At 38.3% G+C, this 13366-nt stretch overlaps 1 protein-coding gene across 32 annotated transcripts in view; it reads left to right on the top strand.

Annotated features, from left to right (window-relative positions):
• The window catches only part of R3HDM2 (R3H domain containing 2), a 159193-nt gene that overhangs the window by 48134 nt on the left and 97693 nt on the right, over positions 1 to 13366 (top strand). For 5 of the 32 annotated variants that reach the window (XM_053226409.1, XM_053226405.1, XM_053226410.1 and 2 more), the window contains one exon: positions 10103 to 10158. The exons of 7 other annotated variants lie outside the window; for them this stretch is intronic. The gene's annotated coding sequence lies outside the window, so the exon portion shown is untranslated. Of the gene's footprint in view, positions 1 to 6885; positions 6954 to 10102; positions 10159 to 13366 lie in introns of those variants that run through there. 20 more of the 32 variants (XM_053226412.1, XM_053226406.1, XM_053226407.1 and 17 more) reach the window with 12 other exon arrangements.

Raw genomic sequence — 13366 nt, 5'->3', positions numbered from 1 at the left:
CTGATTGAGCCAACCAGCTGCCCCCCTCTTCTTTATTCTTTAAATATTTGTGTGTCCTGAGGTCTCTGCATATCTCTCTAGCCTTCTTTGCTGCTAATATTCCACTGTTCTCACCATGCACTCTCCCTTTAAAATCCAAGATTTTAACTTCTGTCACAGTTTGGTTGTAGAGATATCCGGTCTCACCAGTATAACTGCCTATTGGGCACTTTGATTAGTCAGCTGATGGGCACATCACATTTACCATGTTTTATTTTATTATTTCATCTTTTTAATTTTATTTACCTGGTGCTCATCAGGACAAGTGTACTTATTATTGTTATTTTTTGAGATTTTATTTTTAAGTAATCTCTGCACCCGTTGTGGGGCTCGAACCTATAATCCCGAGATCAAGAGTTGCACGCTGCACCAACTAAGCCAGCCAGGTGCCCCAACAAGTGTACTTTTTTTTTTTAACGTTTATTCATTTTTCAGAGAGACAGATCATGAGCAGGGGAGGGGCAGAGAGAGAGGGAGACACAGAATCCGAAGCAGAATCCAGGCTGTAAGGTGTCAGCACAGAGCCGGACATGGGGCTCAAACCCACTAACTGCAAGATGATGACCTGAGCTGAAGTCAGTGCTTAACCGAATGAACCATCCAGGCACAACCCCCTCCCCGACAAGTCCATTTCTTTATCTCCATCACCTATTTCATTGATCCCCCGTGTCCCCTTCCCCTCTGGTAACCATCAGTTTGTTCTCTATTGTTAAGAGACTGTTTCTTTTTGTGTCTCTCTCTTTTTTTCCCCCCTTTCCTTGTTTAGTTCTTAAATTTCACATGAGTAAAATTGTATGGTATTTGTTTTTCTATGCCTTACTTCTTTCACTTAGCATTATACTCTTTAGCTCCAACCATTTGTTGCAAATGGCAAGATTTCATTCTTTTTTATGACTGAATATTCCATTGTGTATATACCACATCTTTATGCATTCATCAGTTGATGAACACTTGGGCTGCTTCCATATCTTAGCTGTTATAAGTGATGCTGCTATAAAAATAGGGGTGCGTGTGTCCCTTTTAAAAATGTTTATTATTGGGGCGCCTGGGTGGTTCGGTTGGTTAGGTGACTGACTTCAGCTCAGGTCATGATCTCACAGTTCGTGAGTTCGAGCTCCGTGTTGGGCTCTGTGCTGACAGCTCAGAGCCTGGAGCCTACTTCAGATTCTGTGTTCTCCCCTCTCTCTACCTCTCCCCTGCTCACGCTCTGTGTCTCTCTGTCTCTCATTAATAAATAAACGTTAAAAAATTTAAAAAAACAATACAAATGTTCATTATTTTTAAAATTATTTTTAGTGTTTATTTTTGAGAGAGAGAGAGAGAGACAGAGCGTGAGCAGGGGAGGGGCAGAGAGAGAAGGAGACACAGAAGCTGAAGCAGGCTCCAGGCTCCCAGCTGTCAGCACAGAGCCCGATGCGGGGCTCGAACCCACGAACTGTGATGAGATCATGACCTGAGCCGAAGTCAGACGCTCAACTGACTGAGCCACCCAGGCGCCCCTATTATTTTTAATACTTACTGATTTTGGAGGGAAGAGTGCAAGCGGAGGAGGGGTAGAGAGAGGGAGACAGAGGATCTGAAGCAGGCTCTGTGCTGATAGGCTGACAGCAGCGAGCCCGATGTGCGACTCGAACTCCTGAACCGTGAGATCATGATCTGAGCCAAAGTCAGATACTCAACTGACTGGGCCACCCAGGTGCCCCTATTTTAATTTTTTTTTTTTGAGAGAGAGAGAGAGCGAGCTGGAGAGGTGCAGAGAGGGGGACAAAGGATCCAGAGTTGACTTTCTGCTGACAGCAGAGAGCCTGATGCAGAGCTCGAACTGATGAACCATGAGATCATTTTGGGAGCTGAAGTCTGATGCTTAGCCGGCTGAGCCACCTAGGTGTCCCTGCATGTGTCTGTTTGAGTTTGCGTTTCTGTATTATGTGGGTAAATACCCAGTAGTGCAATTGCTGGATCATAGGGTCTTTTAACTTTTTGAGGAACCTTCATACTGTTTCCCACAGTGACTACACCAGTGCAACATTGAATCCCCCAGCAGTGGAAGAGCATTCCTTTTTTCTATATCCTCACCAACACCTGTTGTTATTTCCTGTATTATTCATTGTAACCATTCTGACAGGTGTCAGGGTGATTATGTCATTGTAGTTTAGATTTGCATTTCCCTGATTAGTGATGATGAGCATCTTTTCACATATCTGTTGGCCATCTGTATGTCTTTTTTTGGAGAAATGTCTGTTCATGTATTCTTTTTAATTGGATTTTTAATTTTTGGGGTGTTGAGTTCATGTAAGTTCTTTATTTATTTTGATACTAATGTTTTATCGGATGTATCATTTGCATATATCTTCTCCCATTCCATAGGTTGCCTTTTAGTTTTTTGATTGTTTCCTTCACTGTGTAGAAGCTGTTTGTTTGTTTATGCATGCTTGTTTATTTTTACTTTTGTTTCTTTTGCCTTGGGGGACATAAAAAATTCTATGGCTGATGTCAAAGACATTACAGCCTGTGCTCTCTTGTAGGATTTTTATGGTTTCAAGTCTCACATTTAGGTCTTTAATCCCTTTTGAATTTATTTTTGTGTATGGTGTAAGAAAGTGGTCCAGTTTCATTCTTTTGCATTTTGCTGTTCCCTTTTCCCAACACCATTTGTGAAAGAGACATTGTCTTTCCCTTTGGATATTCTTTCCTGCTTTGTCCAAGATTAATTGACCGTATAATTGTGAGTTTATTTCTGGATTTTCTATTCTGTTCTGTTGTTCTGTATGTCTGTTTTGTGCCAATTTCATACTGTTTTGATTACTATAGCTTTGTAATACAACTTGAGGTCTGGAATTGTGATGCCTCCAGCTTTGCCTTTCTTTTTCAAGATTGCTTTGGCTATTTGGAGTCTTTTGTGGTTCCATACAAATTTTAAGATTGTTTGTTCTGTGAAAAATGCTTTTGGTGTTTTTTGTTTTAAGATTTTTATTTTATTTATTTACTTATGTATTTATTTACTCATTTATTTTAATGTTTATTTATTTTTGAAATAAAGTGCGAGTGGGGAGAAGGGCAGAGACACAGGGATCTGAAGTGGGCCCTGAGCTAACAGCAGAAAGACCAATGTGGGACTTGAACTCATAAACTACGAGATCATGACCTGAGCCAGGTCTGACACTTAACCAACTGAGCCACCCAGGCGCCCCAAGATTTTTATTTTTTAAAGTAATCTCTATACCCAATGTGGGGCTGAACTCACAACCCCGAGATTGAGTCTCATGCTCTACTGACCGAGCCAGCCAGGCACACCAAATGCTGTTGGTATTTTGATAGAGATTGCATTCAATGTGTAGATTGCTTTGGGCAGTATAGACACTTTAACAATATTTGTTCTTCCAATCCAGGAGCATGGAATGTCTTTCTATTTCTGTGTGTCATGTTGAATTTCTTTCATCAGTGTTTTATAGCTTTCGGAGTACAGCTTTTTCACCTCATTGGTTAGTTTTATTTCTTTGGATCTTATTAATTTTGGTACAGTTATAAATGGAATTGTCTTCTTAATTTTTCTTTAGGCTACTTCATTATTGGTATATAGAAATGCAACAGATTTCTGAAAATAGTGAAAGTTTTACTTCTTCCTTGCCAGTCTGGATGCCTTTATTTCTTTTTGTTGTCTGCTATGGCTAGAACATCTAGTATTAAGTTGAATAAAAGTGAGGAGAGTGGACGTACTTGTCTTGTTCCTGATCTCAAGCGAAAGGCTCTCAATTTTTCCCCACTGAGGATGGTGTTAGCTGTGGGTTTTTCATATACCGTCTACATTATGTTGAGCTATATTCCCTCTAAACCTACTTTGTGGAGGGTTTTTATTATGAATGGATGTTGTACTTTGTCAGATGCTTTTTCTGCATTTATTGAAATTATCATATGGTTCTTATCCTATCTCTTATTTTTAAAAAATTTGTTTATTTAGAGAGACAGAGAGTGAGCTTGTGTGAGTGGGGGAGGAACAGAGAGAGATGGAAAGAATCCCAAGCAGGCTTCATGGTGAGCACAGAGCCCAACGTGGAGCTCCATCTTACAAACTGTGAGATCATGACCTGAGCTGAAATGAAAAGTTGGACACTTAACCTACTGAGCCACCCAGGTGCCCCTCCTTTCCCTTATTGATGTGATGTATCACATTGATTGATTTGATAACATTGAGCAACCCTTGCAACCCAGGGATAAGTTCCACTAGATTGTAGTGAATGATTTTTTTAAATGTATTAATAGTTGGATTCAGGGGCGCCTGGGTGGCTCAGTCGGTTGAGCGTCCAACTTTGGCTCAGGTCATGATCTCACAGTTTGTGGGTTCGAGCCCCGTATCAGGCTCTGTGCTGACCGCTTGCTCAGAGCCTGGAGCCTGCTTCAGCTTCTGTGTCTCCTTCTCTCTCTGCCCCTCCCCCCACTCACACTTTGTCTCACTCTGTTTCTCAAAAATATATGTAAAAAAAATTTTTTTGGGGGGCGCCTGGGTGGTGCAGTCGGTTAAGCGTCCGACTTCAGCCAGGTCACGATCTTGCGGTCCATGAGTTCGAGCCCCGCGTCAGGCTCTGGGCTGATGGCTCGGAGCCTGGAGCCTGTTTCCGATTCTTTGTCTCCCTCTCTCTCTGCCCCTCCCCCGTTCATGCTCTGTCTCTCTCTGTCCCAAAAATAAATAAACGTTGAAAAAAAAAATTTTTTTTTAAATAGTTGGATTCAATTTGCTAGTATTTTGTTGAGGATTTTTGCATCTGTTCATCAGACATAATGGCCTGTAGTTCTCTTTTTTTGTGGTACCTTTGGTTTGGTATCAGGTTAATGCTGGCCTCATAGAATGAATTTGGAAGTTTTCCTTCCTCTTCTATTTTTTTGGAATAGGTTGAGAAGAGTGGATTTCGACTCTTCTTTAAATGTTTGGTAGAATTTGAGGTGCTTGGGTGACTCAGTTTAAGTATTCAACTCTTGGTTTCGGCTCAGGTCATGATTTCATGGTTTGTGATATAGGGCCCTCCGTAAGGCTCCATGCTGCCAGCACATAGCCTGCTTGGGATTCTTTCTCTCCCTCCCTCTCTCTATACCCCTCCCTTGCTTGTGCGCACACTCCCTCTCTCTCAAAACAAACAAACAAACAAACAAACAAACAAACTTTTAAAAAGTTGGGGAGGGCGTGCCAGGGTGGCTCAGTCAGTTAAGCGACTTTGGCTCAGGTCATGATCTCGCAGTTCAAGAGTTCAAGCCCTGCATCAGGTTCTGTGCTGACAGTGTGGAGCCTGCTTGGGATTCTGTCTCCCTCTGTCTCTGGCCCTCCCCCACTTGCTCTCTCTCTCTCTCTCTCTCTCTCTCTCAAAATAAATGAAAATAAACTTAAAAAATATGATTTTTTTAAAAAAGAATCATTTGTTAAAAAAAAAAAATGTTTGGTAGAATTTGCCTGTGAAGTCATCTGATCCTGGACTTTTATTTGTTGGGAGCTTTTGATTCAATTCCTTTGCTGGTAATTGGTCTGTTCAAATTTTCTGTTTCTTCCAGGTTCAGTTTTGGTTATATATTTCTTGGAATTTATCTGTTTCTTCTAGGTTTTCCAACTTGTTGGTATATAGTTTTTCATAATTTTCTCATATAATTGTGTGTATTTCTGTGGTGTTTGTTGTTATTTCTCCTCTCTCATTTGTGATTTTATTTATTTGGGTCCTTTCTTTTCTTGGTAAGTCTGGCTAGAGGTTTATCAATTTGATTGATTTTTTTTTTCCCCCAAAAAAACCAGCTCTGGGTTTCACTGATCTATTCTATTTGTTTAGTTTCTGTATCATTGATTTCTGCTCTAATCTTTATTATTTCTTTCCTTCTGTTGGTTTTAAGTTTTGTTTGTTCTTTTTCTATTCTAGCTCCTTTAGGTGTAAATTTAGGTTGTTTGAGATTTTTCTTGCTTCTTGAAGTAGACATGTATTGCTATAAACATCCCTCTTAGAACTACTTTTACTGCATCCCAAGGGTTTTGAATGGTTGTGTTTTCATTTTCATTAGTTTCCATGTATTTTTTGTTATTTTATTTACTGGTTGACTCCTTCATTGTTTAGTAGCATGTTATTTAATCTCCATGTATTTGTGGTCTTTTCAGAGTTTTTCTTATGGTTGACTACTAGCTTCATAGTGTGTGGTCAGAAAAGATGCATGGTACGACTTTGATCTTTTTGAATTAGTTGAGTGTTTTTTTGTGGCCTAATATGTGATCTATTCTGGACAGTGTTCCATGTGCATTTGAAAAGAATGTGTATTCTGCTGTTTTAGGATGGAATGTTGTGAATATATCTGTTAAATCCATCTGGTCCAGTATATCATACAAAGTCATTATTTCCTTGAGGCGCCTGGGTGGCTTCGCCGATTGAGTGTCCGACTCACTTCATGATCCCAGGGTCATGGGATCAAGCCCCAAGTTGGGCTCCGCACCGAGCGTGGAGCTTGTTTAGGATTCTCTCCTTCCCTCTCTCTCTCCCTGCCTCCCTCCCTCCCTTCTCCCTCTCCCATCCAAGTTGAGTGCTCTGTCTCTTTCTAAAATAAAATTTAAAAAAAACAAAAAACAAAAAATAAAGCCATTGTTTCCTTGTTGATTTTCTGTTTAGATGATCTGTCCATTGATGTAAGTGGAGTGTTAAAGTCCCCTACTACCAATTAGTTCCTTTATATTTGTTATTAACTCTTTAATATATTTGGGTGCTTCCATATTGGGTGTTATCAGTATTTACAGTTATTGTATGTTCTTGTTGGATCATCTCCTTTATTATTATATAGTGTCTTTCTTTGTCTCTTGTTGCAGTCTTTTTTTTCTTTTTTTTAAAGTAAGCTTCATGCCCAGTGTGGATCCCAGTGCGGGGCTTGAACTCGTGATGCTGAGATCAAGACCTGAGGTGAGCTCAAGAGTCAGACGCTTAACCAGCTAAGCCACCCAGGCACCCCTCTTGTTACAGTCTTTGTTTTAAAGTCTATTTTGTCTGATAGAAGTATTGCTACTCCAGCCTTCTTTGACATCCATTTGCATGCTGGATGCCTCTCTATCCCCTCAGTTTCAATCTGCAGGTTTCTTTAGGTCTACAATTAGTCTCTTGTAGGCAGCATATAGATAGGTCTTTTTTTTTTTTTTTTTTTTTTTTTATCCATTCTGTTACCCCATCTATGTCTTTTGACTGGAGCATTTTGTCCTATTACATTCAGAGCAGTTATTGATAGAAATATATTTATTGCCTTTTTATTGTTTGTTTTGTGTTATGTGTGAGGATTTTCTCTAATCCTTTTCTTGTCTTTCTCTTTCATGGTTTGTTGGTTTTCTGTAGTGATAGATTTGGATTTCTCTATTCTTTTGCATATTTATTAGATTTTTTTTTTATTAGTGGTTTTTGCTTTGTGGGTACTATTATGTTTGTAACATCTTCTGCATATAGCAGTCTGTGTTAAATTGATGGTTGTTTAAATTTGAAACCATTCTTGGGGTGCCTGGGTGACTCAGTAGATTGGGTGTCCAACTCTTGATTTCAGCTCAGGTCATGATCCCAGGGTTGTGGGATCGAACCCTGCATCAGGCTCTGCGTTGAGAGAGAGGAGCCTGTGTAGGGTTCTGCCTTCCTCTCTCTCTGCCCCTCCCTTGTGTGCATGCACGTACTCTCTCTCTGAAAAATAAACATTTAAATTTGAACCCATTCTTTACTCCTGCCCAAGTTAGGTATATGATGTCATATTTTACATCCTTTTATTTTGTCAGTTCCTTGACTGATTTTTTACAGAAACACTCATTTTTACTGCTTTTATGTTTCCTGCCTTCATACTTTTGGTCCTTCTTTTCCACTCAAAGAGTCCCCTTTAGTATTTCTTGCAGGACTGGTTTAGTGGTCATGAACTTCTTTAATTTTTGTCTGGTTTTGTTTGTCTGCTTATGGGTTTTCCTTTATATGTAACTATATTCTTTTTGTCTTGTTGCTTTTAATATTTTTTCTTTATCACTGTATTTTGCCATTTTATTTATTATTATTATTTAATTTAATTTAATAAGCCCCAATGTGGGGCTTGAACTCATGACTCTGAAATCAAGAGTTGTATACTCTACTGACTGAGCCAGCCAAGCGCCCTTTTTTATTTTATTTTATTTTATTTTATTTTATTTTATTTTAGTAATCTCTACACCCAGGCTGAAACTCATGACCCTGAAATCAAGAGTTGCATGCTCTTCCAACTGAGCCAGCCCAGTGCCCCTACCATTGTTAAACTGAACTTCATCATCTTTTCTTACCAAACTGGTTTATCCTTCAGTGTTCTAGTGGTAAAAATATCCTCCCCAGTTGTTCTCAAACCTTTTAGTATCAGAATTTCTTCACACTCTTAAAAATTATTGAGCCCCCCCCAAAAGAGCTTTTGTTCATGATTGATAATATCTATCAATATTAGTGTATTGGAAATTAGAACTGAGAAACTTTAGAAACACTTATTAATTCATTTTAAAATGATAACCTATTACATGTTAACATAAAAGCAAGTCTTTTATGAGAAAACATTTCAAAACAGCAACAATAAAATTTAGGAGGAAATGTGTCATTGTTTTTCATTTTTAAAAATTTAATTTAATATTGGGGTTAATAGATGGATTCTCCTATCTGCCTTTTCATTCAGTTGGTTGTGATATAACATGTCCTTTGTTTTCTGGAAAATACCGTCATATACCTGTGAGAGCATGATAGTGAAAAGTGCAAACAAGACCTTGGTACATTATAAAAGTTCTTTTTGACTTTGCAGAAAAAACAAGTCTTGGAGATTTCTAGGGGTTTCAGGCCACACTTTGTGAAGCTGCTTTTCTGTCCAGTCACTTGAGTGTCTTATACTTCTCACACAGTCATCATACACATCACTAAGTCTTAGTGATTTTTATCTCCTGATGCTTCTTGGGTCACAGTCCCCTCATTCTGTAGTCAGAATTCTTTTTCCTAGCTGGTGTCTCTTCCTCTATTTTATTTTCTTTCTAAGCTATCCACATTGTAGCAAAAGTAATATTTCTAAAATAGAAATATGATGATGTAATCCATTTTTGAAAATCCATTACAAGTTTCTCATAGCTTTAGTTAGTATGCAAGATGTTTTATGATCCTGTTTCCACTCATCTCTAGCTTTTTTTTCGCAAGCTACTTTTCTGTGAGTGTCTTATACTCTAGCTTTCTTTATGCAATACTTGCTGTTCTGAGAAAGCATCGTGGTGATCCATAGGTTTGTGTTAATGATACTATTTGTTGGGTTCACACTGTATTCCTGGCACTGTGTTCTAAGTACTTTATATATGTATTATCTCATTTAATTTCCACACAGCCTTCCAAAAAAAGTGTTCTAATCATTTCATTTTATAGGTAAAGAAACTGAGGTATAGAGAGATTAAGTAACTCTCCTCAAATCATCTAGCTGGTGAATATGGAATCTAGGTCTGTTTTTCCACTTCTCTATTAGGCTAAATACTATTTATCCTGGAGGGTTAGGCTTAAACCTCCCTTCCTTCTGGAAGCCTTTCTTCTGGTATGATATTTATATGCCTGCTCCCTCTATTCCCATTAAACCTTGTGAGCAGTTCTAACTAGCACTTAACAATACATTATATTTTACTTGTTTGTCTCCCGTACCATTGATTGTCCTGGTAGGTGCAGAAAGGGAACTTGATTCCTCTGACACAAGAATCTTAGATTGCATTCCAACATCTTTGTCCCTAAGAAGAAAATGAGTATTGGAGACCTTAAAACCTAATGTCACTGTGGGCCTACTTAGTCTATTCATTCTATGCAAGCAGGTCCTTGAATTTCAGAGGAACCATAAAACAGATAATATTATTTCTATATTAATTCTTCCAAGTTTTAAAAAATAGTGACCCTGATCTTCTTTTATTAGTTTAGAGAAGACTAAATAACAACAACAAAAATAATAGCTAACATTTATTTAAGTGCTTTCCATGTGTCTAAATATTTTACCTGTATATTAACTCACTTAATTTTTACAGCTCCATGAGATAGTTATTATTACCTTTGTTTTACAGATAAGGGAAACCGAGGAACCAAGAGATTAAGTAACTTGCCCAAGATCACACAGCTTGTAAGTGGCAGAGCTTGAAATCAAATCTCTAAAAACTATACTGTACAAAATACTGAATCTTCTTTATCCAAGATCCCATAGTTGTATTCTTTGTTAGGATAAAGGTAAGTGAGGATTAGAGGTAAAATTATGTGGCACAACTCTGGTGTAGTGATCTTAGAGAAAAAGGTGATTTAGTATAGATTTTTAAAAGTGTGTTTTCTTTTTAAAACAGCATCTTTTTGGTATAAATGAAAGGATCTTTCATGTTATCTTTATTACAAAATCATTCTCACAGTTCTGAGCTCTAGCCCAATTAATTCCCACTTTCCCAGTGAATAACAGCAAACACAAAGTTTTACATTTTAATTGACACTTAGGAGTTTGATAATAATTTTTCTTCTCCCAGCAGGTTTCATTGCTTAATTTCAGAATCCTGTTTTCTTTATTTATTAGAGAAACACATCTGAACTTTATCTTTTTGGTGGGATTCATTTGCCCTTATCTATTTTCTGTGACCCCAGTCTCTTGAGCATTGCAGTGGATGTTTAATTTTGAGAATGTTAATTAGCTTCAGTAATTACATACCTTGGGGCATTTCTAGACATTTATAGCTTTGTATTTTTTTGTATAGAAGAGGATATATTGGAGCTTGTTGGGTTTTAAGGTTGTTTGTTTGTTTGTTTGTTTTTAAAGATACCTTTGAATTTTGTTCAGGGAGGAGTTCTTAAGTCAGCCATGGAATTTAGGACTATTGGGAGTTTTATTTTACCAGTTCCCAGGAATATCCTACTTGTGTTTTGCTAATAGTATCATGAGGTCACTAAGAGTAGTTGTTTTTTGATGATGCCTTATGTTGTAGTTGAGTTTCAGAATCAGACCGATACAGAGGATGCAGTTTTCTTCAGATAAGCCTTTGAATAAGAACCCAGGCTAGTTTTGGGATTTGTGTGATACAGAAAGCACATCTGTAACATGTCCCCTCTGTTGACACACTTTTAATTCTCAGTTATACAGGATGTGCTTTGAGCTATCTTTTTACCAGTCATCATTCTGTCTACTCAGTTTCATGTATAATATTGTCAAGGTCATTTCAATCTCTTTCAGAATAGATTTGATTCCAAATCATCTACTTCTGCTACAGTGTTCTAACCTTTTTGTTAAGTTTATTTATTTATTTTGAGAGAGAGAGAGCATGCGCTCACAAGCAGGGGAGGAGCAGAGAGAGAGGCAGAGAGGGAGAATCCCAAGCAGGCTCTGCACCAGCAGTGCAGAGCCCGATGCAGGGCTCAAACCCATGAACCTGGAAATCATGACCTGAGCCGAAGTTGGACACTCAACCAACTGAGCCACCCAAGAGCCCCACAGTATTCTAGGAGTATTCATCAGAGATAAATGGATTGATTGAGGAAATTTGAAAAACATAATATATTTTTGAGAATGTGGTGAGGTGTAAGATACAATTTGTAGAATTGTTTTGAGTTCTTCGGAATTGATGCAAGACTTGAGGAAGCTGGGGATAAAAATGTGAGATGTGCAGAAAGAAAGGACTTTTTTCCTCAATTACTCTTTTAGATTTTGTTTTTACTTGATCCCATTCTATTTGAAGCTTAAAACAAGAGCTTCAGTACAGTTTAGTTAGTTGAATTATCCTCTCTTGTAGGATTATGTATGAAATTACTGAGTATTATTAATATCCCTCTGCAAACAGGTGAGGGAGCAAAGTTGAAGAGAGCAGAAATGTCCTCATATTAAAGGCATACTCTAATGTTTTCAATAATTTCATTTTCTTTTTTTTTTTTAATGTTTACTCATTTTTCAAACAGAGAGACAAAGCACAAGTTGGGGAGGGGCACAGAGAGAGAAAGGGAGACACAGGATCTGAAGCAGGCTCCAAGCTATGAGCTGTCATCACAGAGCCTGACTCGGGGATTGAACTCACAAACCACGAGATCATGTCCTGAGCAGAAATTGGCCGCCCAACCGACTGAGCCACCCAGGTGCCCCTTTAAATTTTTTTTAATGTTTATTTATTGTTGAGAGAGAGAGAGAGAGAGAGAGAAAGAGACAGAGACAGAGAACATGAACGGGGGCGGGGCAGAGAGAGAGAGGTAGACACAGAATCCAAAGCAGTTTCCAGGCTTTGAACTGTCAGCACAGAGCCCCACGTGGGGCTTAAACTCACAAACTGCGAGATCATGACCTGAGCCAAAGTTGGGAGGTTAACCAACTGAGCCACTCAGGTGCCCCTCAGTAATTTCATTTTTAAGAAAACTGTTCTGAAATTACAAGAAGCAGCTAAGAAAAGTTGCCATATATAAATAATTTATTTTCTGATTATAACAGGCTTGCTAGCATATTATATTGATGTTGGGTGTCAGATAAGCACTCTATACTTGTTTTTTGTAGTTAATGGTTTATTAACAAATACTTATTTGTCGTGCCAGGAACCGTCTGAGAGTATGGGATATAGCAGTAAAGAAAAAGGAAAAATCCCTGCCCTTATAGAACGTACATTTTTTCTTCAGTTTTATTAAGATATAATTGGTATACAGCTCTGTGTAAGTGTAAGGTGTACTACATAGTGATTTTACATACATATATTGAGAAATGATTACCACAGTAAGTTTACTTAGCATTCATCTTCTTATATAATTACAAAAAAATAAAGTTTACATTTTAATGGGAGAAATGGTTGTAACAAAAACAGCAACCAATACCACCAGACTTCCATGGAGTCCGAATGACAGAAATTCCTAAAATGAGACCCAGAAATGGCTGTGTTTTGTTGTACTTTCTCTGAAATTGGCCCTACATTTTTGCCCTTTTAGTCCCTTTTATGCCTATACTGGGGAGAAGAGTGATGGCAGAGCATCTAGTAATAGCTTCAGTTTTTCTCAGATTTGCTCTGCACCAGGTACCCTGCAAAATTATTTTAAAAATTATTTCACTGCATTAAAATCCTATGAAGGAGATTATTTTATGGGTCAGTAAAATGAAGTTTATAAGAGGTAGTGTAGTTACAAACCAGATCACATTAAAAAAACAGAAATAGGCACCTGGGTGGCTTGGGTCAGCTTTGGTTTCGGCTCAGGTCATGATCTCATGTTTTGTGAGTTCAAGCCCCCTGTCAGGTTCCGTGGGGCCTGCTTGGGATTCTCTCTCCCTCTTTCTCTGCTCCTCCCCTGCTTACATGCATGCATGCTCTCTCTCTCTCTCTCTCTCTCTC

This window comes from Acinonyx jubatus, chromosome B4 (genome assembly GCF_027475565.1).
Source record: "Acinonyx jubatus isolate Ajub_Pintada_27869175 chromosome B4, VMU_Ajub_asm_v1.0, whole genome shotgun sequence".
Taxonomy (NCBI): Eukaryota; Metazoa; Chordata; class Mammalia; order Carnivora; family Felidae; genus Acinonyx; species Acinonyx jubatus.
Note: the sequence above shows the minus strand (reverse complement) of the source record. Positions and strands in the feature narration are given on the sequence as shown.